The following is a 23,901-nucleotide window of genomic DNA, read 5'->3' on the forward strand; positions in this document are numbered from 1 at the left end:
GCGAGACTCCTTTAATTGCACCCGAGCTTTTAGCTTGTTGTAAAAGGGAGTGTAACCCCTCTGCACACAAGAGAAACAAATAAGGAGATAATGGGTCCCCTTGGCAGAGGCCCTTTTTGGGGGTGAAGTTGCCACGAGGTTCACCACTAACCAGTATAGAGAAAGAGACAATTTGAATGCAAGATTGAATGAGAGATATCCATCTATTGTCAAAACCCATTTTTTCCATTTTTTTTCAAGAAATACCCATTCCATTCTATCATATACTTTACTCATATCCAGTTTAATGGCCATGTATCCCGTTTTCCCCTTTTTTTTGTTTTTTTTGTTTTTTTTGTTTTGAGGTGATGGAGTGTTTCATGGGCTACAAGGATGTTGTCTATGATTAGTCTATTTGACATGAATGCACTTTGTGATTCTGACACCAATTTTGGCATGATTTTCTTTAGGCGGTTGGCTATTGTTTTGGACACAATTTTGTACAAGACATTGCACAGGCTTATAGGTCGGAAATCACGTCATACAATAAGGAAGAGAAAAGATGAGTCATTGTTCTAAGCAAACAAAAATCTCCTTATTCTCTTTTGCAACACTAGAAAAAGCTAGAGTAGCACAATTACAGTTTAAATGAACACGAACAAAAGAAAAAGTACAAAAAACCTAACAGATAATGGAAATATCTTCTAAAATCCGATTAGTTCTAGAGGACAGCTTAAGCTAGGAATTTTCATGGAGGATAGTAAGGTTGAAGAACAGCCTTAGTAAGGTTGAAGAACAACCTCAATAGTGGAATTGGTTATTTATTTAAATTTGTCTTAAAAGTTGATTTTTTTTTTTTTTGGGTGTAGATGGAAAGTTTACAGTGGGTTGATTATCAAAAGCATAATTAGGTATTTCTTGAGGAATAATGCTATGTTTACAACATTTTTGCAATAAATATTAGGTGGTAAATTGTTGCTAGTTCTAATATAGATTCACCACTAACATAATTTTTTATCCATCAATAATAACTTGCCACTTCAAAATTTGTTATGAAAATTATTGTAAAAATGTTGTGAAAGTAGCATTAAGGGTCTTTTTAGAATCCACTTATTTTGTTGAAAGTGACAAATTTTTGCTGAAAGTATTGTAAATAAAAGTAAAAGTTAACTAAAAATAAGCGCAGCAAATAGTATCAAAAAGTGCAGTGAGACTCATTAATAGTAGCAAAAATAAGTTGAATAATAATATAAGTTGACAAAAATAATTTTTTCCAAATAGACACTAATCATATTTTAAAATACTTTGTGATTGGAGCCCCCACCTTCTCTTCGCCTGCTAATTACATATCTTGGGAAAAAAATACTTATATACACACACACACACACAAAAAAGAAAAAAAGGAAAAAAAAAAAAAAAGCATTACGTTAGTCAGTTTAATGATTTTGGTCTAAGATTTACATTTATTGTGTATTCAAATCTGTGATTATGATTTCATAACAAGTTGTAGAGAACTTCTGCTAACACACAAAAATATTAAAAATCTTCAATTTTATGATAAATTATAAATTATAAATTACCCCCTAACTTTGACCTATCGCAATCCTATAAGCATTTCATTTTTTTTTTCCTCCATTTCAATCTACTAGGTTATGTTTGGTAACCGTTTTTGTTTTCTATTTTCAAAAACTTATTTTTGGGAATAGAAGAAAAATAATTTTCTTGTATTTTTGAAATAAAAAATGTGTTTGGTTAGTTGAAAAAAAAAGTTTTATGAAGAAAAAAATAGAAAATTTTTTTGGTAATTTTGATGATGTTGAAATAAGATTTATACTTTTTACAAAAGGCAAAGGAAAATTGGCATCTAAATATGAAATGTAGCATGTAACGTGATTACAAATTTACAAAAAAGTTATATGTTATATAGTTTTTTTTTTTTGATAATCTATGTTATATAGTTTATGCTCTATGTGCACAAAGCTATATGGTATTAGTCTTAGATGGACATTGCACAAAGCTTTTGGTAATGTGTACATATTGTATATATTTGTACGAATAGTGTATAATATTTTACATTTTACATGAACAGTAAATATAAACTAATAATTGTTCTTTTTACATTAAAATATACTAGCCTGTAACCCTATACATCTGCAGGGATACACTTAAAAATATACAATAAGATGTATAATATAATTTCTATATATATAATTTAGATACAATTAATAGTCATTTTTATATTTTATTAACACTTTAAAAATTTTTGTAAATATATTATTAGGTATAAAATGTAAATTGTCCATGTTTTTTTTTTAATAATTGTGAAGCACTTTTTTTTTTTTTTTTTTCCGATTCATTTATTTTAAACTCTTTGGTTTTTGTACTTAATAGCTCACTTGGATGAATATTTATGATGTGGTCCCATATTTGATTCTAAAATTAAGAAATAAAACTTTCTAAGAATAAATAATTTAGGACACATGACGCAAAATTGGAATTCTAATTTGAGTTTCTCTCAGTTTCACTTATTATTATATATATAGATATAGATTTGCTACTAATATATATATGTAGTGAGAACCAACCAGGGAACTAAGCCAAAATTGCACATGGAGACCCATCAAGATACTATGAACAATTTATGCAATTTTCTAACATCGTGCATAAATACTTTTTAAATATGCTAGCCTAATATCTTCCTACCTGTAAGGTGGTGTTTCTCTATAGGACCGTGGAGTTTCACACAATAGATTTTTTTATTTATTTATTATTTTTTTTAATAATAGAATGCAAGATAAAGAGAAAAAAAAAAAAAAAAAAAAAATCCTATGCGAGAGAAGGAGATACAAAAAAAATATTGAAATTTGTTGTTGCTAGGATTTGAACTCTGGTACTAACTCATTAAATGGGATGGATTATTAAATCAGACACCTGTTTTCATTGACTTTTGAATACTGGAAACTGAAAATAACATTTTGCCTATTTTTCAATTTCCTTCACAAATCGAGTTTTGAGAACATTTTTTGTATTCTATCCATTTTGGGTTGTCAAACAAATTTTTTAGTCTCAAAAATATAAAATTGTTTTTGGAAATAGAAAATATGGAGAAAAGTAGTTACCAAACATACCCTTAACTTTCATTAGTCTTCAATGTAATAATTTTGTCCAATCTGCACCATCAAGCCATCAAAACAACATCATTTAAAAAAATAATGGTGAGATTGGATAAAACTAGATGAAAGGCCAGTAAAATTACCAAAAAAAAAAATAATAATAAATAAAAGATTAAATTAAAAATAAGTCAAAATTAGGGATCTCTAATTAAATTCAACCACATGGTTGCATTGACCAAGTAATACAAACAATATTATTTTTTTTATACAAGAATTAAATCTAATACAATTATGTTTAGATATGGACCAAATATACTGCACTTAAAGCACTGTACCTAAATTTTGCCCTTTTTAATGTAACTTTAATTTTAGAGCAAAACTTAGGTACAATACTTAGGCGTTGTTCCTTAGATTCCTCTCTTAAAATTCTGTAATGTGAATTTTTTCTTATAGGATAGAAGTGTATTTTTTAGTTAAATAGCCAAATAACTGAATTTTAAGAGATGAACCTAAGGAACAGCATCTAAGATACTGTATCTAAGTTTTATCCTTAATTTTAACACAAAATCTTTACTTGAGTATTGAGTAAGTAATTGGTAGTTTAATGAGATTAGTATTTTTTTTTTTTTTTTTTTTTTTTTGTGCGGCCAAGAACATGGGTCTGAAATTTGGTTATGGAATCTTGAGTTACCATGGCAGGGCAAACCATCAGCCAACTTAGCCCAGCTTGAATCCCAATGTTTGGGCTGTTCAGCCTGATCTTCAGCTAATCTCAGTCCAGCAAATCTTTTACTAATCGATAATACTAGATTTACAAACAAGTACAAACTGAGCTATTTACCATAGAGTAGTGCTATAAGTTTTATTATATTGAACTCAAAAATTGATGCGTTATCATTATAAAGAGACAATTTAAATATATATTTAATTATGAGGTTGTTGAAATCCACCCGTTACATTCAAGTATTACATTAGTTTATAAGATTTATGTAATAAAACTTATAATGCATTTAAAATTTTCTTTCACTATATGTTTTTGCTTGTGTGAAAAAAAAATGTCAAACCACGTTTTTGTTAGTAAAAAATTTTGACCAATAAAAATGCATAATAAGAAGACCGGCATTTGCGTATGGCAAGCTAGACGTGAGTCACGTGACAGGAGTCTCGGGATCCATTATCCTGATGATAGTTGCCTTTGACGAGTTGACAATAAATTTGACTTTCATGTAATTTGCTTACTTCCACGTTCATGCCCACCTTTGACTTTGCCTCCTCAAGCTACCAATTACTATCAGGTAGGAAAGCTTTCTCAAAAAAAAAAAAAAAAAAAAAAAAAAAAAGGTAGGAAAGGGGTTAACAATAGCTATGACTTGTGATATTGTTAGTAATAGGAATATGTTAATAGGTGTGCGAATCTACTCGTTAAGGAGGAATTAAGCCAATCGTAAAAAGCTAGTAAATAAATAAATTTCCCTTTAATTGAATACTGTGCGACACTTAAAAAAATACAAATGAGTAATTTTAATAAAAAACTCAACCTTAACGATGTAGTTGAGTACTTGTTAACTGAACTCTTTGTAATATTACTTTTCCAAGTACACATAGTCAAAAGAGTTTTGACAAGATTCAATGCATTGGTATCGTTTGAACAGACATGAGTTAGGTTCAGTACATCAGTGCACTGGACATAAACTTAAGCTTTTTTTTTTTATTTTTTTATTTTTTTTATTTTTTTATCACACTTGTTTGACATATTATGGGTCAAGAGGTCCAAACCAATCGTGAGTGCATATGGTTATAGAAAAATTTAATTTATGTTAGTCTATGGTTTTTTTTTTTTTTTTGAGAGGAAACGATAGTAGACTTTATTAATTAAGAAACAGATATACAATAGGGAAGAGAAATGGGACATATGACCCCCTTTTTCTCTTTTGCATCACTAGCAAACGCTAGAGAAACACGATTACATCGTAAAGAAACAAAGAAAGAAAAGAAAAAACTTCAAAATCCAAATAACGATAAGAAAAAAGAATCTTCACTTGAATGCCTAGAAAACCTGAAAAAATGCCAAACGACACCTTTTTGATTTATATGGACATCAACGTGATGATGATTTTTTTTTTCTTTTTTTCTTTTTTTTTTTTCCCTACTTGGGAATAGCTTCATGCCCGGCATGGTTGCCTTGCAACCTCCATCGATGCCATGGGTGACACAACACCTTGCTCTTTCTCCATAGTTCTATATTTCTTTTCTCCCTTAGCACCCGTAGTCTCCTTATTCATAATTTTTGCTTGCTTCCTTTTATGCCCAAGTTCCACGTCAACAATTGAAGAATTGATAAGAGTCTGAGGTCTTGTGCCAAGCCTCTTCCAATTCATCATTGCTTTTGGGCTTCCAGTTGTAGAATTCTCCACGGGCTTAACTCTTTTTGGGCTATGCAAGGATTGACTCACACATTTATCTATATTACCATTTCTTTTGGGCCGGCCCTTACTAGTGGTCTTGTTTCCTTTCACTTTGCCACAGCCAATCATGAAATCTATTTCTGATCCCTCAAAAATCAGTGTGCCTTGTTTCCCCATTAAGTCATGACTAAGGATGACAATATCCTCATCCATGACTACCACCTCAATCAATTTAGAGGGAATCACGCTCTTATCTAGCATGCAATCAGTTGGAGGCGTTTTTAAATTTGAAAACTTTGAAACCATTTAGATAGCATGATCAACTTCTGTAATCAACTCCTCAGAAACCGGAACGTGATTCTTCAGAGGTAGTACTACATCATTCTCGACTGTAATTCCACCATCTGCTAGAGCCCCATCGAAGCTTTTATCTTTAAGTAAACTACCTGCCTGCATTGAAGATATCCTTCCACTTGTTAGATAAACCTGCTCATTTATCTTCCTTTGTGAGGAACCTCGACACCCCTGATCAGTTTGGACATCGTCATCCCGCTACCTAGGGCTATGTCTTGCTTTGTTTGTATTACCATGGTTTCTACGATACCCTGCCTTCAACCATTTCCCATAAGGAAGACACCCCTATTTTCGAAGACCAATCCGACCACACAGATAACAAAGCCCAACTAAACGTTCATACTTGAAACCAATACAAACCTTATCTCCTTTAAGACTGGCCACAACTCCTCCTCGACGTAATGGTTTATCCAATGGCGACTCCACCCTTACTCTGATAAAGCGAGTTTGGTCAGACGAAAATGCCTTCAAATCAACTCCCAGTACTTCTCCCAAACCACTGCCGATTTCCTTACCCACCTCTTCCAATAACAAGTCAAAAGGTAGACTCCATATCTGAACCCACATCGGCATTGAAATGAATCTAACCGAAGTGGCTGTCATACCTCTCTCCCATCTTCGTAATGCTAGAGGGTGGTCCTCAAAACTCCATGGACCATTTGCTAGCACCCACTTCAACTAACTCTCCATTATAAATTTGAATTGAAAAAGATCATTCCCCACGTCAACAATGCCTAAGTTCGAGCCCAACCTCCACACAAACCTTAGCAAATCCTTGGCCACACGTTGGTTGAAAGCTCATGTAGTGAGAAACCTCCCCAACAAACTAAGGGAACATTCTTCCAGCATCCTTTCCCTCTGTGAGACCCCAACCTTAATGACTTCTCCCTCCTCCTCCATCAAAGTTATACTTTGCAACTTGTTTATAAAATTTGAATCCATCATATAAACAAGAAAAAGATGCTAATAATTAATTAGTCCTCACCCAGAGTGTGAGAAGAAAAGTCTCTCCCTAGAGAGAAAAATACTCACCTGGCGTGAGAATAAACTTACTCGTTAACTTGTTAGTCTATGGTTAAGTAGGGTTAATTTAGGTTTTTCAAATATACAGTATAAAGCAACTAAGTCAATTATGTACCAGATGCTATTTCAGTTTGGTCAAGGAAAGGGTATTAATGTGGTTGAATATATATATATATATATATATGAATTGATGGGGGGGGGGGGGGGGGGGGGGGGGGGGGGGGGTGTGGGGATACGGTTAGCTGTTGGTTTGTCCACTCTTTGTGGAGTAGTATTTAGTGTGCCCCTTGCCTTGACCTAATATAAAATTCAAACTTTCGAAAAATTTTGAGTCAAAATATGCAAGCGTTGTAGGTGATTAGTTAGATTAGCTTTTAACATGTGAGGATAAACAGCAAACACATTCCCATCTATTGATTATGAAGAGGATATTTAATATCCATCGAAGACTGCACGTTTGGCTTTTATCTTTCCTTTAAAATTCTTATGTTTGGCTATGACTTCTTGCATGGAGCTCAGAAATTTGTCTGTAGGTTACATAATTCTCCAATACCGTTCAATTATTAGTATATCAGGCTTGCACTCCAGTTATAGATCTTGAAAGGTCAGGGGAGACTACATTCCACTGAAGTAGGCTGTTTTCACCAGCATTTATATTTTAATTTTGAATTGCTTGGTACAAAAAGGAAAGAAAGAAAAGATTAAGAAATTATATAATTGTTCTTTAATACAAAAAGAGTAAATGTTAATTTTTCCCATAAATCCATGTAGAAGCAATAAGATACAGCTAACTCAAATCTTCAACTTTAGCGAGCTTCAAGCTTAGTTATTGTCACGCGGTCTATAGAGTGAGATCCCTCTCCTGTGTTTGATCCTAGATCATTGCCTGTTCTTCTGAAAATGAAGGCAGGCTCTTTTGGAGAAGGAAGAGTTATTTCACTACTTAGCATGAGATGAACTGCCAACATTGTTGGTCGATCCATTGCGTCTTCTTGCACACATAAGAGCCCAACTTGAATGCATCTCAAGACTTCATGAGAAACAAATGACTCATTTAGCGATGAATCAACTATATCCATGGCTTTATCTTCTCTCCATAGTTCCCAAACCTGTATGGGTCATCACATTATTTATAAGGGGTTGTGTTATAAATGCAAGTGAAAAAGATTGTTGGTTTTTCTTACTTACATGCCCGATCAAAGTTAGCGAAGTATGCTCTTGATACGAATTGCTGTTCTTCTGGCCACTTACGATCTCCAACATTATGACACCAAAACTAAAGACATCTGATTTTGTTGAAAATTTTCCAAATACAGCATACTCCGGTGACATATAACCACTGCATGTAAATAATATCAAAGAACATCTTAAAGCTTGCATAGGCCTTTATTTTCTATATGTGCGGCAAGTGTGCAAGTTTACATGTGTGAGCAAATGTGTTTGTGAGTTGCTTACTATGTTCCAACAACTTTGTTTGTCTTGTCTTGGATCTGGTCCCCTTTGAATATTCGGGCTATGCCAAAATCAGAAATTTTGGGGTTCATCTCATCATCTAGTAGAATATTGCTGGTTTTAAGATCCCTATGAATAATTCTTAATCTTGAGTCTTGATGAAGATACAAAATTCCACGAGCAATCCCAACGATGATTTCAAAGCGTTTCCTCCAATTTAGCAATGAACTTCTTGTAGGATCTACAACAAAATTTTCAACCAATGTGCTCAAAATGTGATTTAAATAGTGTTGAAATATGTAGTTTTATGTACTTTAAATAAATCATTCGGACATATAAAATAAAATCGACAATGGAAATAGAATTTTAGAAAAATATACCAAAGATGAAAGAGTCCAAGCTTTTGTTGGGCATGTACTCATAAATCAGCATCTTTTCTTCCTCCTGGATGCAACAACCAAAAATTTTGACAAGATTCCTATGTTGAAGTTTTGCAATCAAAGTAACTTCATTTTTGAATTCTTCTATTCCTTGTCCTGAACTCTTGGATAGCCTTTTTACAGCTATTTGTTGTCCATTAGGTAATTGACCCTGAATTCATGATAAAAAATAAGCTTACTCATAACTATTATTTTTAAGCAATTAAGTTCAATGCTTATATTTGCTACTTCAATAAGTTATTTCTTAGCTTTTGAAACTCACTTTCTACCTGCATTCACACCCTCACATAATTGGAATGTGAAATAGAAAGAAAAATAGGCAAGATATCAACAATGTCATAATGAATTGTAACTGTACCTTAAAAACAGAGCCAAAACCACCTTGCCCAAGTTTGTTGGACGGAGAGAAATTGTCAGTGGCAGAAACTATGCGACTTAGATCGAAAATTGATAAATCAGGATGTCTACTATTGTCCTCAAGCTCATTCCCGTCCAAAGAGTCTTTGGTGCCAATAAAAGATAATGATTGATTTTGCAAATTTCTCTTCACTGTCCTACAACATATTGATAGGAATTGCTCACTATAATTTTGCAATTTAGCATTTATATACCTCGCATGGTGGACAAATCTAATTACTCCTGTGTTTGTATTTGTTACCTTTTTTTTTCCTCTTCATTAGCCACATGTAGGCTATCAAGGACACCAGAAACAATGGCACAGAAACAGATATAATTATAACAGCCCTCCGCCCCTTGGGGCCAAGAAAACCTTTGGACTTCCTAGTGTAAGTAGCTGGGAAAAAGAAAACCGATGAATATTGAATCCACAATCCAAAAGGTGAAAATAGGCAGAAATGAGAATTTATGAAAAATTCAAGCAGGAATAGAAGGCTACCTAACTCCGTTGCATCCACACGTACATTTAGATCCCACGGTTCTAATGTATTCTCTGAAATGTCCATCAATTCACCATACCATGCCAAACAGCGGGTCCCCTTCCCATCAATATTCATGCTGGTAAAAGCTGTGCAAGAACAATTACTCAAGCATGCCTTCTCGCACTCTGAGCTACTCATACTAATGTCCATCCACGCTGCATTGGATGAATCTGGACCCTTCAAACGTGTCAACTTCACAAACCCTTCTCCATTTCCACACATAGAAAACCCCGGCTGCTTCCTTACACACCCCCCAGAACCATCTCTGAGATACCAATCCTTTGGTGACTTGGGTTCATACCCTGGCAAACACGTACACTCGAACTTATTAGAATTGTCATCCGAATCAAGAACACATTTACTATTTGGACCACAGTGTCCATAGTAATCACACTGGTATTTACGTGCTGACCAGGATTCCTTCCATTGGAGATCATCATCATTCCACATAAGGTTTTGGAGCAATCCAGAGTTGTCAACCACTAGTCTAGAAATGATGGAGAGGTCGTCCAAAAAGTATGCGTAAGATACTTCATCTTTGTTGTTAACAAAATCGTTATAAAAAACCGATGAGACTGATGCTGCTGCTGATGATGATGTTTTCCATGGCCATGGATCTGACCGCCAATAAAGGGTCGAACCCTTATATAAGGAGACCTGTGGAGAGCCAGTAGGATTCATCTTATAGAAGTAGTCCCCAGTTCCAGGGTCATCTTCTGACTTCCAAGATGTCAGGAACCTGTCTCGCCCAATTATCCGATTCAACCCAAGCCTCATGTTTGGAAGCAAAGTGTCTGTAGGATAGTCAAAGCTTTGCCATAACACCTTTTTGTTATTGCCCTGAATCAATACCAGGTTTCCTGAATCTTGAAGCTGAGCAACACAGGAGGTTGTCTCTTGGACAGAAACATTTGTAGACCAAAGAAGACGGTTAAAACTGTCATGGAGGACAAGATTTCCAAACTGGTTGATGGAGAGAACTCCAGAGGAATCTTTGACAGGATCATTCCTGTTCGCAACCCAAACAACAGTTTGTTTTGTCACTTTAACATACCCGATACCAATATACCGATAGCTGGAGTTGCTGGGGCTGAAGAAGCCTAAGGCAAAATTATTTTCTCTGGAAATCAAAGATTGGCCATCCTTGATGGATTGGTCTGGTGTGAAGGTGTTAAGGGAAGTGCAAAATGGAAACAAAAGAATGATCAGAATCAAAGACATGACTATTTTTTCAGCATCCATGTTTCTGCTAGCTTTACCCTACCAAAAGAGCTAGAGAGAGAGAGAATTAGGAAGTCCTCTCTCTCTTTCTCTGATAGCAGCTGTCTCTGACAATTTTGTGTTTTTTAGGACTAAGCATCCCTTCTTTCAAACCAAAAAGTAGCATGGCAAAAAGGATATTACATCAATTCAATAAGCCAGCTTACAAAGTCAATAAGAATCATCAGCCAACCAGAATTACATCTAATAGATAAATTTCTCATTTTGAAAATTGACTGCTGAAAAGTTATCCCAATATATATTGTAAATTGTAGAGTTTGAGACACTTGTATGCCTATTGGCATGTCAAATTAAAGTTTTCTATCTGATGAAATAAAATTTATGACATGTTTGTTCAATGCTATGGAATATTAATAATGTAATATACATATAATGTTCAAACATGTTGTATCACTATCTATTCTATAGCGTAGCAAGTTATTTACGCATGTATGACAATTACTTTTTTCTTTTTTCTTTTTTATTTTTCCTTTAATAAATCTTTGTGGTGATATTGTGCCGTGGACTGGAATGCATTTTTTATTAGTATAGCGTGGTTGGTTTATCAACTCAAGGAGGTACGTGCTTCCTTTGCCTTGTGTGACAGAGAGGCAACTTAGTACAAAATTAACTTTACATCTTAATCATATTGACATTTACTATTTAAAGAAACAAAAGTAATAGGTTTCAAACTCCAAACTTGTGATCATATATAGCTTGCTGAAGAATAATTCATTTGTTAGTGATCTATAACATTTCATGGACTCATCAAAATCTCACATGCACCCAAAAGAGTTGGTTAATTTGGCTCTTTGGTGATTTCATTTTGTGATGCACAGATTGTAAATTACTAACCTAACTTGGGGTTGATTTATTTGGTCAAGTTAAATGATGGTATGCCTAAAAAAGCACATCTTATTATTATTATTATTCTTATTATTATTATTATTATTATTATTATTATTATTATTATTATTTTAGACCATATGATAGATAAGAAAGACCTGTTACCCCATTGATATTGTGAAATATACAACAAAGTTTATAGGGAAAATTACACTTTACTCTCCTCCACTATGACTCCTTTTTTCACTTACCCAAAACTATACTCCCTTTTACACTTATCCCTATAAATTATGAGAATGCACACTTATTACCCTAAACTATTACCCGTGGGATGAGGTACAAACTAATACATGATTAAGAGTTTAGGGGGATAAAGTATGCATTCTCATAGTTTAGGGGGGTAAATGTAAATTGAGGTATAGCTCAGGAGGGTAAAGTGTAATTTCCTCAAGTTTATAAAAGTTGCATGAATGCAAAGTTAATTTTAATAAGGTAACTATAGTATCTCCAAGACTCCAACTTCTGGTCCAATTCCAATAATCATTGTTTGGAATTTTAAAAATTGGCGTCCTTGATGGATTGGTCTAATGTTAAGGTGTCAAGGGAAATGCAAAATGGGAAGAAAAGAATTATCAGAATCAAATATATGATCAATTTTTCAGCATCCATGTATGTTGTTATTGGTCTTTCACTTAAAATAACTTTTTTGGGGGGTTTGGGGGAAAAAAATACTGATATTTGGTTTGATTGAGGATTGTGAAGTCTTCCTACACACATACACAGAGAGAGAGAGAGAGAATTATGAAATCTTCTCTCTCTGATCCCTGTCTCTGACTATTGTTTCTTTTAGGACTAACCACATCTTTTTTCAAACAAAAAAAGTAGAGTATCAAAATGGAAATTGCATATAGTCAATAAGCCAGCTTACCTTTCACTAAGCATCACAAGTCAACCAGAATTGCTAATTGGAAGCACAATTTTAAAATTTAAAGAGAGGTGTTACATCCACAATATTTTCAAAAACAAATCATAGATGATTAGTTATTATTAGTTCTAATTTGAACTTACCACTAAAATTACTTATCTACCCCACCAATAACAACTTATAACAACTTGCTATATAGCATTTGTTGTAAAAATGTTGTGGATATTTCATTTCTCAAATTTAAAAGAATATCAAAGTATATGAGATCAAAGTATATTCTATGTGGCATGTAAGCCTTAAGTACAAGGTAGTAGATCTTCTCCAAAAAATAAAAGCACAAGGTATTGGACAAGTTAAACTATATCGCATAACTAAAACACATATTTTTATAATTTTTTTATTAACCCATGCAACATAATAGCTAGGATGCACGAACACGGACACAAACACAACTGTAAGTACGAGTATAGATGAGATACGGCAACACGGGTCATTTTAGAAAAATTTTAACATGATACAATAAATAGGACACTGTTAGTTACGATACGGAGACATGGGTACAACACCCCAAATAAAGTGTCAGTTCCTCCTAACATAATAATCCCTCATTTTAACCTTCTATCTCCCATCCAATGCAAAATTTGCTATATGAAGAAAGCAGATGTAGAGAACTCCAATAAATAACTGATTTCTGGGCCTCAAGTCAGTAGAAAGACCAAAGCTAATCAAAGTTGATATTGAGATATGAGTTGCATTGCATAAATAGCAAGAGTTAGAACTATGAATTAAGGAATGGTGTGATTATGTAGCTATGGACTAAGAGCCCGGGCCAACACCCCGAATTTAGTATCTTTTTGAACACATAGTTTCTTCTCCAACTCAATCTACTACCAATCTAAATCACATACACAAATAAAACACAACATGCAGAGAGGGCGTCAATAAAAACATTAAGTAACAGAGATAATCATAGAAGTTTCACAGTTTTAGGAAACACAGTCACTGATTCTCTCACCTGCTGCTGGGTGCTGCTCCCTGCGAGTCTGCGACCCACCCTTCTCTCTCAACAATACCACAAGGCAGGCACAAACTCTCTCTCTATCTGAGCTCGCATTTTCCTTCAAGAATTGATTTGGGTTTGTCACAAAGGACACAAGCTGGTGAGTGTTTACACCAGTCCCAGCTTATCTTGGCTTCAAAAAACTTCATTTTCAGTCTTTATGGCCTTTGTGTTGTGTCTCTTGTGCTTCTGTACGGGCTTTTTATGATTTTGATTTTGATTCAATAAATTTTGATTTTATTTTTTTTGAGAGAGATTGATTCGATAATTTTGATACTGTGGTTTAGGAACCAAACACTTATTTATTTTTTGGGAAGCATTTTTTAGAATGCAACCACAACCTTGGAAAACAGATTATTTTCAAAAAAAAAAAATTTTAGGGTCCATTTGGATCCACTTATTTTGCTAAAATTAATTTTTTTTGCTAAAAGTACTATGTAAAAGCTAGCTGAAATAGCTGAAATAGTACCATGAATAATACTAAAAAGTGTAGTGAAATCTATGGATAGTATTAAAAATAAGTTGGGAAAATAAATTTTTGCTAAACGGACACTTAATTGAAAATATTTTTTGGCAAAACAAACATCACCTAAATATTGCTAATCTAGAGCTGCATTTACTCTCGCATTATTTAAAAATTTAAATGGAAGAAACCAAACATATTTAGTATGATAACCAAAACTTATTCATTATTTTTTGAATTTATTTAATTTTTGGAGAGAACAAATTATTTATAATAAAATTTAGAGAATAAACTATACATATTTAGTATGATAATCAAAACTTATCATATAATTAGAGAATAAAATTATGATTATCATAATAATCTCTTTTAAGAGAATGAAGAATTTGAATAATTTATTTAAATAAAAATTATATATATTTATTTATTTAGTTTGAAGTTATAATCAACCTCATGCAATTCATTTAAAAGTATTGATTTTAAAACACGAGTAACTACCATAAATATCAAATTTGTATATTTATAACCTTCCTAATTAGAAAGACTTTCACTTACTGGATCGAAACGGACTAAAATGCTACTTTAATGTGGCTCAACAAAAGTGTAATGACAATAAATAAAATGCTTAAAATTTTAGATATTACGAGTTTGAGATTTATATATTTTTTAATAACTTTGGATTTAGAATAGGTGCTCTCATTCAAACATGTCTTTTTCCTATATTTAGTACAGAAAAATGGACCAAAGTAGACCAAAACGAACTGAAGTGGTTTGAATGGACTGAGATGGATACAAATGGATTGAATTGGACCAAATAAAATGAAGTGGACCAAATGGACAGAATAGGGTTGAATTGGAACAAGGTGGACTGAATGGGACCAAAATGGATCGAATAGGACAGTGTACCAATGTGTACTGAAAAGGATTTAAGGGGATTGAAGTGGACCGAATAAGAACAAATAGACAGATTTGGACCAAAGTGGACATAATGGACCGAATAGGAACAAATAGGATTGAATAGGACCAAGTTGGACTGAATAAGACTGAAGTGGACTGAATAGGACCAATGTTGACTGTAGAGGACCGAAGTGAACAAAATAACATAGGACCAATATGGAGCGAATAGGACTGAAGTGGATAGAATAGGAGCAATGTGGATGGAATGGACCGAATAGGACCTAAATGGACCAAATAGAACCAAAGCAGATTGAAAAGGATAGAATTGACCGAATAGAACTTTTTAATATTAATAATTTTTATTGCATTTTTAGGGCTCATATTTCTAATTTCTAATGTCTATTTTATTTGTATTTTTGTACTCAAAACTATAGAGTTTTGCCCAAACATAATAAAATTTCATACTTTTCTACTCGAAAATTAAGGAAAAAAAAAAAGAATTTTTGAGCTAAACTTTAAAAGTAACCTATAAAAAGAATCAATTAAGGCCCAATTCGTCCAACATGGACCAAAGAGGACCAAAATTAATGAGTAGATCAAATTGGATTGAATTATACCGAATGGGGCTTAAGTAGACCTAATTAGACCGAATAGAAATTGTTTAATTTTTAGGGAAAAAATTATCTTCAACAAATTTTAGAGAAAAAATTATACATCATATTAGAATTACAAAATAATTATTTATTACCATGCATCATGTGAGCTTGCGATTAGAATATATTATTGTAATTATCACCAACTTACATGTGTTCTTTAATACAAAAAGATTAAAATGATATATTGTCTTGCAAATCCTTATAGATGACATTTAGATGCATTTGACAAGAAGCATTATCTTCAAAGCCTATTTGGATTGAGGGGAAGTAGAGTAGAGTTGACCGGATATTGAACTAGTTTATGGCCAACTCTACTCTACTCCCCTTCCTCCCTCTCAATATATCCAGACATGTTATTAGTGAGCTTCAACCTTAGTTATGTCACGTCATTTATAGAATAAGATCCTCCCCCTGTGTTTGATCCCAAATCATTGGTAGGTCTTCTAAAAATGAATGCAGGTTGTTTAGGAGAGAGAAGAGTTGTCTCACTACACAACATGAGAATAATTGCTAACATTGTTGGTCGATCCATCGCATTTTCATGCACACATAACAGCCCAATTTGAATGCATCTCAAGACTTCATGGGAAACAAATGTCTCATTTATTGTTCTTCCCACTTATGATCTCCAACAATATGACACCAAAACTAAAGACATCTGATTTGGTTGAAAATTTCCCAAACATTACATACTTCGGTGACATATAACCACTGCATGTGACAATATTAAAGATAATGTTAAAGTTTGCATATGCCATTATTACCTTTGAATATATAGGCTATTCCAAAATCCGAAATTTTGGGGTTTAGCTCAGCGTCTAGTAAAATATTGCTGGTTTTAAGATCCCTATGAATAATTCTTAATCTTGAATCTTGATGAAGATACAAAATTCCAAGAGAAATCTCGATAATGATTTCAAAGCGTTTCCCCAATTCAACAATGAACTTCTTTTATGATCTACAACAAAAATTTTCTCTAGTGTACTCAAAATATGTGGTTTTATGTTCTTCAAAAATATTCATTGAACATATATAATAAAGGAGAATAAGACAAATGAATGCACAATAGATTTTTAGAAAGAAAAGGTACCAAAAATGAAGGAGTCTAAGCTTTTGTTGGGCATGTACTCATAAATCAACATCTTTTCTTCCTCCTGAATGCAACAGCCAAAAATTTTGACAAGATTCCTATGTTGAAGTTTTGCAATCAACAAAACTTCATTTTTGAATTCTTCTATTCCTTGTCCTGAACTCTTGGATAGCCTTTTTACCGCTATTTGTTGTCCATTAGATAATTGACCCTGAATTCATGATCCAAAAAATTAAGCTTACTCATAACTATTAGTTTTAATCAATTCAGTTAATGCCTCTATATGCTACTTCAGTAACAAATGTCTTAGCTTCTTGAACTCATTTTCCGCCATTCACACCCACAGAAAAATGGCGAAGATATGAACAATGTCATTGTGAATTGTAATTGTACCTTAAAAACGGAGCCAAAACCACCTTGCCCAAGTTTGTTGGTTAGAGAGAAATTGTCAGTGGCAGCAATTACGCAACTTAAATCGAAAATCAATAAATCTGGATGTCTACTACTGTCCTCGAGCTCATTATTCTCCAAAAGGTCTTTGGTGCCAATAAAATTTGATACTTGATTATGCAATTTTCTCTTAATTGTCCTAAAACATATTGATAGAAATTTTTCACTATAATTTCGCAATTGAGTATTTATATACCTCACATGGTGGACTGATTTAAGGAGTAAGAACTATATATATCTGTGTGTGTGTCAACAATACAATGCAAGCAATTTTGTCACCTTTTTGTTTTCCTCTTCTTCATTAGACACATATGGGCTGTGAAGGATACCAGAAACAATGGCACAGCAACAGATGATATAATAATAGCCAGCTGCCTCTTGTGCCCAAGTAAACGTTTGGACTTCCTTGTGTAAGTTGCTGGAAAAAAAAAATATATATATATATATATATATATATATTGAGTCCAAAATTCCGAAAGTGAAATAATGAAAATTTAGAAAAGCAAATTCAAGATAGCATAAAAGGCTACCTAACTGAGTTGCATCCACACGTATATTTAGATCCCACCGTTCATTTGTATCCCCCAAAATGTCCATCAATTCACTATACCATACCAAGCAACGGGTCGCCTTCCCATCAATGTTCATGCTGATAAAAGCAGTGCAAGAGCAATTACTCAAGCATGCCTGCTCACACTCTGAGTCTGAGCTAGTCATACTCTCGTCTACCCAAGCTGCAATAAACGAATCTGGAAGCTTCAAACGTTTCACCTTCACAAACCCTTCTCCATTGCCACACATCGACTGCTTCCTCACACACCCTTCAGAACCATCTCTGAGATACCAATCCCTTGGAGACTTAGGTTCATACCCTAGCAAACATGTACACTCAAACATATCAGTAGACTCAGGACCACATTTAAAATACGCGCCACACCATCCATAGTTGTCACACCGGTATTTAGGCATTGACCATAATTCCTTCCATTGAAGATCACCATTATTCCACATAAGTATCCGGAACGATCCTAAGTTGTCAATCACTAGTCTAGAAATGATAGAGGGGTCTTCAAAAAAGTAGGTGTAAGATACCTCATCTTCGTTGTGAACAAAATCATACTGAAAACCCATTGAGGCTAATGACGATGTTGGTGATGATGAAGATGATATGTGCCATGGCCATGGATCTGACCGCCAATACAGGGTCGAACCCTTATACAAGGAGACTTGTGGAGAGCCGGAAGGCTTCATCTTATAGAAGTAGTCCCCAGTTCCCGAGTCATCTTGTGACTTCCAAGATGTCAAGAACCTGTCTAGCCCAGTTATCCGATTCAACCCAAGCCTCATGCCTGGAAGCAAAGTGTCTGTAGGATAGTCAAAGCTTTGCCATAACACCTTTTTGTTATTGCCCTGGACCAATACCAGGTTTCCTGAATCTTGAAGCTGAGCAACAGAGGAGGTTGTCCCTTGGACAGAAACATTTGTAGACCATAGAAGACGGTTAAAACTGTCATGGAGGACAAGGTTTCCAAACTGGTTGATGGAGAGAACTCCAGAAGAATCATTGATAGGATCATTCCTGTTTGCAACCCACACGACAGTTTGTTTTGTCACTTTGACGTGCCAAATACCAAGATACCGATAGCTAGAGTTGCAGGGCTGAAGAAGCCTAAGGCAAAATTATTTTCTTTGGAAATCAAAGATTGGTCATCCTTGATGGATTGGTCTGGTGTTAAGGTATCAAGGCAAGTGCAAAATGGGAAGAGAAGAATTATCAGAATCAAAGACATAATCATTTGTTTCAGAATCGAAGACATTATTAGAAAGAAAAGTTTTTTGGTTTGATTGAGTATTATGATTATATAAGTTCCGTTTGGATATAACTTATTTTGCTAAAATTAAAAACTGAAAATATTGTAGTAAAATAATTTTTAAATGTGTAAATAGTGCCGTGTGACTCATTTTTAATGAAAAAATTGATAAAAAGTGAAGTTTGTGGAACCTATGAACAGTGCACGGGTGCACTGTTCACTGCTAACTTGGTCAATAACTACAGCTAAAGCGAGAAGAAAAAAAAGAAGAGAAAACACAAACTTAAAATGTAGACTTGGATCCAAACCCACACTTCATACACGTTTTGAGTTTTGTGTTTGCATTTTACTCTTCTTTTTTTTTTTTTTTTTTAAGCCGTGTTTTAGTTGGACTTGAGCAGTTACGGCTATTGTTCATGCATTATTCATGAACAGTAGCTGCAACTTTTAACTATTCTCCCACGTGCACTGTTGACGAGAAAATTCAGCATGTTTTGGAAACATGCATCCCCCCCCCCCCCCCTCACAAGAGTCCACCCCCTTGTGAGGGGGGAGAATGCATGTTTGGGGTCTAGGGAGAATGCATGTTTGGGGTCTACCCCCTTGTGAAGGGGAGGATGCATGTTTCCTAAATATGCAATACCTTCTCACTGTTCACAAGTCCCACAAACTTCAATTTTCAGTTACTTTTCATTAAAAATAGGTCTCACGGTATTATTCACACATTTAAAAATTATTTTACTACAGTGTTTTCAGTTTTAGTAAAATAAGTTCTATTCAAATGGACACGAAGTCTTCTCTGGTCTCTTTGATCCCCGTCTTTGACTTTTCTTTTAGGACCACTACTAAGCAGTCCCTTCAAACTAATTAAAAAGTAGCGTATCAAAAGGGATATTGCATCAAGTCAAACAGAATTGCGTCTAGGGATTGGAGGCATTCTCAGCATCAATTTTCGGCGAATTAAGGGTATGCATTTTTCTACCTGAAAATGACTGGCGTATTAAATCTCTTTAGATTTAGAGAAATTTAATGTATGTCTACAGCAACATGTTACATATCATTAACTTTTAGCACGTATTACTCACTGAAGTGAGTAATTTAGCGTATCAAAAGGGAATCAAGGGATATTGCATCAAGTCAAACAGAATTGCTCTAGGGACTGGAGGCATTCTCAGCATCAATTTTCAGCGAATTAAGGGTATGCATTTTCCTACCTGAAATTGACTGGCGTATTAAATCTCTTTAGATTTAGAGAAATTTAATGTATGTCTACAGCAACATGTTACATATCATTAACTTTTAGCACGTATTACTCACTGAAGTGAGTAATTTAGCGTATCAAAAGGGAGTCAAGGGATATTGCATCAAGTAAAACAGAATTGCTCTAGGGACTGGAGGCATTCTCAGCATCAATTTTCAGCGAATTAAGGGTATGCATTTTCCTACCTGAAATTGACTGGCGTATTAAATCTCTTTAGATTTAGAGAAATTTAATGTATGTCTACAGCAACATGTTACATATCATTAACTTTTAGCACGTATTCCTTCCTGAAGTGAGTAATTTTGATAGTTTGATGAAGTTGGCAGATACATGGTCCAGAAAATTGGCTTGAGATTGACATACTGGGATATAGAGATTAAAGTGCGAGTCATCAAGGCATGGCCAAATATTAATTCTTGGCTTGAGCGAGTAATTGGTAATTTAGCATCATGACTGATCGCAATCAGCAGAGATTAGAGATATAGAGAGACCAATTATATTGAAGAGAGAGATGAGGCTGAGAGTAGGGGTGGCAATTCGTGTTCACGTGTCGGGTTCATGTCGTGTCAACTCAAGGCCAGCCCTAGATATTTTGGGGTCTAAGGTGAGAACTAAAATGGAGCATTTTTTATACTTATGTATTAATTAAATTAATATTTATTTAATATTATTATATTATAATATATTTCATTAAAAATCTATTTTTCTTGCCTTTTGAGATGCAAATTGGCTAATTAAATTTTTGTATTCAAATTCTTCTAACATCTCCTTTTCAATCAATAATATAGATAATCCATTCAATCTTTCTTAGGATCAAGGTTTTGAAACCCAGACCGTTCATTAAACCGTAAAAGAGAAAGGTTCAAGGTTTTTGAGGTTGAACCAAGGTTGAACCGGGGTCAAACCATGATGATGTCATAATTAATTTAATAATTATTTTTTTATATATAAAAATATTAAATTAATAAAAAATATTAAATTAACTAAAATAATCCAATTAAATATAAATATCTATATTTCAAATATATATTTTCATATCATAACTTTTACAAGACAAATAAGAAATATCAAATTCTAAGCAAATTTAAATATAATATCTATTTATTTATTTATATATTGATTAGTTAAACTTGTAATAATAATAATAAGAATTATTATTATTATATAAGAATTAGAAAGACACTCAAATAAAATAAAATAAAATATGTAAATTATTTAATAATTTTAAATTGAAATAATTATTATATTCTTAACTGTAAATATTAATTTAAATTAGAGAAATAATAGTACCATAACATTTTATACAAATTTTGCCACAATTTGCCACATGATGAGATGTGAGTGGTAGAGATGTAAACTCATAATTTTTTTTTTCATTACTCACACTTTGCCATGTGTCAAATTATAGAAAAAAAAAATTGTTTGAAATATTGTGATACTACATTACTATCAGAGAAATGATATGTCCACAACATTTTCACAACATTTTTATAACAAATCCTAAGCTGCAGGTTGTTATTGGTTGTTATTATTAGGGCAAAAAAGTAATCTTAATGTTAGGTTCAAATTTGAACCAATAACAACTAACCACTTATGATTTGTTGTAAAATTGTTGTGGATCTAGCACCTCTCTTACTCTCAAAAATACTTAGAATATTTAATGCACCTATCAATGCATGTTACATCACGGTTGGGCAGCTGAAAAAAATATCTGAATCTAATGGCTGAAATTTTTTTGCTTTTATTAAAAAATTTAAACCTTTCATCATTTCCAAGTTAGCCACGTGAGGTATAGGGACTTAGGAATTCAAAAGAAGTAACAAAAGTAACAAAAGTCTAAAGAAAGAAAGAGAAGCACATACCTCAGTGAAAAAGAGGAAATTACAGAGCTCTATCAACGGAAAAAAGAAAGAGAAGAAGAAAAAAAAGAAGAAGTAGCAGCAGAAGACGAAGATACGTGTTACTGTAATTCGTGTTTTTGTTTTTTTGATCTGATGTAGTTTGTGTTTACTATTTATTTGCTGAGCAAGTGTGGAGTTTTTTATGGTGCAGACCCTGATTCGTTGTGTTCTTCTCTTTTTTTTTTTTTTTAAGGAACTTGTCTTCTTCTTCTTCTTCTCTAGTTTTTTTTTTTTTTTTTTTTCCCTTACAAATCCCTTTGTTCAAGATCTAAAATTATCAGATCTCCTTCCGATCTTTGTTCTTCTTCGTGCTCTTTCATTTCTTCTAGATTTGATCATAACTTCATACCGGTGTATTGGCCAAAATTCACTGGAAAAGATGAAACAAAAAGAAACTGTCTGAACCTCACAAACTGGTCACGTTTCTCAGAACCGTACAGTCTGACCACGGTTCACACGCGTTCCTGCTTTTTTCCCATGGAGTGGTTCTTGAAGTTAAAAAAACTGCAAAACTGAGAGGTTAGCGGTTTTTCTGGTCGGACCGTACGGTCTAGTCTGAGTTTCAAAACCTTGCTTAGGACATTTTCGATCTTAGATATGATTTTATTAATTTTAATTTTGAAAAACTTCTTTCTACAGAAGCTACTGTAATAGGTATTGTTAGTAAAATCCTATAAGCAATGCATGTATTTGGAAATGAATCTAATCTTTTTGTATAATTTAGTATGTCAATCAGAGTGTAATCTTATATTTGTAAAATTTCTTTTAAAACCTTTAACTCTAAAAATAAATCTAAACCATTAATATCATAATTAACATCATGTTTGAGAAAAGATTCAAGTTTAAGACAGTATTTTTGTAAACTATCATTATCTAGTGATTTCAAATTTTGTAAAATTTCTTGCACATTTGTGATATTTTCATCTAAATTTTGTGTTATATTTTGTTTATTACTAATAACAAATATCTATTGATTCTTTTTGAGACTCAATTAATTTTTCTTCTTTTTTCCTTTTTTTAAGTTTTTCATATCTAGATGCATATTTTCTAGTAAACATTTCTAATCAAACAATATATTTATAAAGACTAAAATAATAAAAAAATAACTTTCAAGTGTAGAGCAAATAAGAAATAGAACTTGATTTATATAAAAAAATATTGTTGTAATTTTACCGAATAATAACAAGTTTTTAGCAATTTCAACCTACATAAATAAAGATTTATTCATTATATTACTAATAACTAAATATATATATATATATATATATAAACATAAACACAAGATTAAAATTTTAAAAAAAAAATTAAAATTAAGCACAGCCATAACAAAAGTACAAGCCTAGCCCAACCAAAAAGATGCCAAGATGACCACACAAGTCTTATTAATAAGACCCACCCACAAAAAACATAAAACAAATCCTATTACACCTAAAAAAAAAAAAAAATCTTGAAGGCCTAAACGTGAAATGTCAAGCCATAACTCAATATATAAAGCCCAGTCTTAAAAAATCTAAAGTAGAGAAAGTCAAGTCTTATAAGTTATACCTCAAAATTCAAAAGCCCATTTTGCAGAATCA

At 33.2% G+C, this 23,901-nt stretch overlaps 1 pseudogene across 1 annotated transcript in view; it reads right to left on the reverse strand.

The window, feature by feature from the left end:
* Positions 1-7,680: 7,680 nt before the first annotated feature.
* The window catches only part of LOC115991224, a 29,976-nt pseudogene continuing 13,755 nt past the window's right edge, over positions 7,681-23,901 (reverse strand). The window contains exons 7-17 of the transcript XR_004092180.1: positions 17,920-19,128; positions 17,295-17,490; positions 16,902-17,112; positions 16,197-16,769; positions 9,662-10,964; positions 9,425-9,559; positions 9,125-9,315; positions 8,707-8,917; positions 8,330-8,567; positions 8,063-8,213; positions 7,681-7,983 (exon numbers count right to left, since the gene is read on the reverse strand). The product of XR_004092180.1 is annotated as an uncharacterized LOC115991224 (transcript). The remainder of the gene's footprint in view (positions 7,984-8,062; positions 8,214-8,329; positions 8,568-8,706; positions 8,918-9,124; positions 9,316-9,424; positions 9,560-9,661; positions 10,965-16,196; positions 16,770-16,901; positions 17,113-17,294; positions 17,491-17,919; positions 19,129-23,901) is intronic.

Source organism: Quercus lobata, chromosome 5 (assembly GCF_001633185.2).
Source record: "Quercus lobata isolate SW786 chromosome 5, ValleyOak3.0 Primary Assembly, whole genome shotgun sequence".
Lineage (NCBI taxonomy): Eukaryota > Viridiplantae > Streptophyta > Magnoliopsida > Fagales > Fagaceae > Quercus > Quercus lobata.